This window comes from Rosa chinensis, chromosome 5 (assembly GCF_002994745.2).
Source record: "Rosa chinensis cultivar Old Blush chromosome 5, RchiOBHm-V2, whole genome shotgun sequence".
NCBI lineage: Eukaryota > Viridiplantae > Streptophyta > Magnoliopsida > Rosales > Rosaceae > Rosa > Rosa chinensis.
In genome coordinates, this window is record NC_037092.1 from 26,148,030 (window position 1) to 26,151,073 (window position 3,044).

General features: G+C 38.2%; 1 long non-coding RNA gene across 1 annotated transcript; it reads left to right on the plus strand.

Annotated features, from left to right (window-relative positions):
• Nucleotides 1-294: 294 nt before the first annotated feature.
• Nucleotides 295-2,031, plus strand: LOC112201694. Its single transcript, XR_002936867.2, has 3 exons — nucleotides 295-759; nucleotides 1,104-1,262; nucleotides 1,661-2,031. It is a non-coding gene; the product is annotated as an uncharacterized LOC112201694 (long non-coding RNA).
• Nucleotides 2,032-3,044: the final 1,013 nt, after the last annotated feature.

The following is a 3,044-nucleotide window of genomic DNA, read 5'->3' on the forward strand; positions in this document are numbered from 1 at the left end:
ATCGCTTCAATGTTATCATGAGTTCTGTTGGCTGCATCAGGCTTGTGTAGTTGGCTTTTGGAGGTATCTAATTATAGACACATTATATAATGGTTCTTGTATTTCAGGATTAACAAAGGTGATGCAGCATTGAGAACCCACCAAATAAATCTATGGTGGGATCTTCTTCCCATATCTGTGTCCATATATACAACATATTGTCTTTCAATTGTTATTCAAATGTTCAATTAATAATTTTTCTATGGCTGTCATGATTTCTTTCCCAACCTTTTTAGATCTTTAGCAATGTGTTATGTGGTTGTCAATGTTTAGCAATGTGTTTCATTGTGTGAAAATTTCGTAGTTTGCAGAGCTTGACCTTTTGTATCTTTCAAATCAGCAAATTGATAGGTAGAGTTGCTAGCTAGGATTTTCTTTCTGGTGTGAGCAGTGCCTTAGTTCTGGATATGAGGAGATTTTTCCAGGGAAGGTCATATGTGAAACCAAGTTTAAAATCCTACAATGGTTTCATTATCTGATAAAATGAGGGCAATGAAAATGATTATAGCTTTGCCCCTTCTGTCATGAATTAGATCTGTAGAAGCTAATTTCTCTAATCTTGTTCTCAAGTGTCTTCCAAGTTTGTTTTCTGCTACTTCTTCCATTTTGTGTGACTCTTTCATTTGTATATACAGTCTGAATTTAATTTAAGTCTTTGGTTCTTGTTACCTGTGAAGGCTTTACAACTGATGGCCTCGCTGCTATTGCTACCAATTGTAGGTAAGATCAGTTTTCATTCCTTGTTTGTTGCTATTTCGATAGTTTATGGAATGTGATTTGCACTTATGGCTTTCTTATTCTTGGTTTAATTCTTCAGTTCAGTTGCTACTGTGTGGTGATAAACATGTTTGCAGCTTACCAATCCCTGTGATCCTATTCCTTTTTTTTGCATTCACCTTTTGAGGATCTTTCAGTTGTACTGTCAACTGCATTTGATTTCAAATTATAGAGGCCATTGGTTCAGTTGCTTTCCCGATAGCTGCACCTCTCTTGTGTCCTTGAATTTTGTAGCATTTCAGTTACTCATTAAGTTTTTACCAATGGGTTGTGGTTTGATATGGTAGGAGATCTCAATTGCAGCAAATGTAGCCCAAAAAGAAATTGATAAGTACTTTAAGATACCTGGAGAAGCCCTTCAGCTAAGTCAACCTATCAACAATAGTTCCATATCGGTCCAAATGCCGAGGTTTTGCTGTCTCCTCCAACTAAATACATCTGCTTAGGTACTTTTATTTCGGTCCAGAATCTGGTACTTGAACTGTTGGCTGGTTATACATTACTTAATTTGAGTCTTCTTTCGGCATGAGTCTTGATGCTATTTGGTTAGATGGTTGTTGAAGGAAAGAGATATGACGTTGATTATGATTTTTTGTATATATGTTCCAGACTAGAATGAGATTTTTGGGAGCTGTTTTTGCAAAGTGAAATTATTTCACCACTGCTAAGGATCAATTTTAATCGACCAATCATGTCTTACATTTACTCTCATATATTGTTAGATAATTCATTTTAGTACTTGTGATTCATATGAGTTAGTAGAGGACAGAGGTTTACATAGTAGCTGATGGAGTACTTTTCTGGAAATGCATAATGTACATTAAAGTCTTTGCATTGTTTGCAGGACAAATGGGAAACTTAATTTGGTTCACACAACACAAATCTCTTCTTAGCAAAGAAGGGGAGAGCCTGTTCCCCAAGTGCTCTTGGACAAGAGTTTGGCTGCCCATTCTTACTGGTGCCAACACCAGGCTAAGCAATATGGCAAGCACCAGGCTTGTCCCAAGGATCACAGACAGTAGCTCGACTTGTAGACATGGAGCTCCAATGTACTCGACATTGTATAATGTAGAAAGGAGCAAAAGTTGATAGATACAGAGAAAGAAGGCAATCTCCAAAATTAGTGTATGAATATTTGGGAAATAATTCTGTTTGATAGCAATTTATTGAATTCATTTAATATGTGGTGGGATTTGAATTAATTTGATTGTTATATATTTTGTAACAATTAGACATCAAGAATAAATGGAAAGCATTGTCCAACATGTTATAACACGTACAACGTTAAAAGCTCAATGTGTCGTCGCAAAGCACAGCACAATATTCACAATAGCCACAAAATAAAAACTGACGTATGAGATTAATACAGATCATGGATGCTATCACAAAAGAGTTGTGTGAATAACAGTCACACACCAGTTATAAAAAAAAACGACTTTTGAATCGCAATCATACAACGGATTCTTAAGTTGCCCGTTGTCTGAGTAACGTTTACACAATAGTTAATGTTGTCAGCAGCCTGTCGACATGCTGTCGAGAGCCTGTCGACATGGATGCCGAGTTCTTCAGATGACGGTTCTCTACATCATGTTTTATCAGACGACAGCGAGATATACGACAGTCAGCTCCGTATCAGACGACAGTTTTTAGCCGTCGTTTGATTCAATTTTTGTACTAGTGTAGGTCAGCCATTTTATTAAGTTCAGCAAGCAGTACAAAAACGAAACACCCCTATGGGTCGACAGAAAGCAATCGTTCCTTAGAACCTGATGAAACCCTATTCTAGAAGAATAAAATCCCAAAAAATCTCGAGTACACCAACCTTTATTCTAACAAAAACCAAGAAACCTCAAAGCAGACATAAAATGGAACCAACTAAGGCTCTGGTTTTTGCGACCTAAACAAGAACTAAATTAAACCATTAGTAGAAGGTGACATAGCACCTTCCACATTACCCTCTGGAGTAGCAGACTCCACAATCAGCATAGTCACGCCCTCCACCTTGAAAAAAGGAATCATGACCAAACATAGAACAATCAAAATGCCACTTTGCTGATGGGCCAAGAACCACGCCCACCAACACAAATCAAAACAACCCACCTAGAGCCCTAGCCCAAAGAAGCAAACCCACATGGAGGCCCAAGCCACCCACCAAGACCAGCCTCCATAGTCCACAATCTCCGTCCAGCTGCCATCAAAGAGTCCACCGCCTCCACCAACGCAACCTT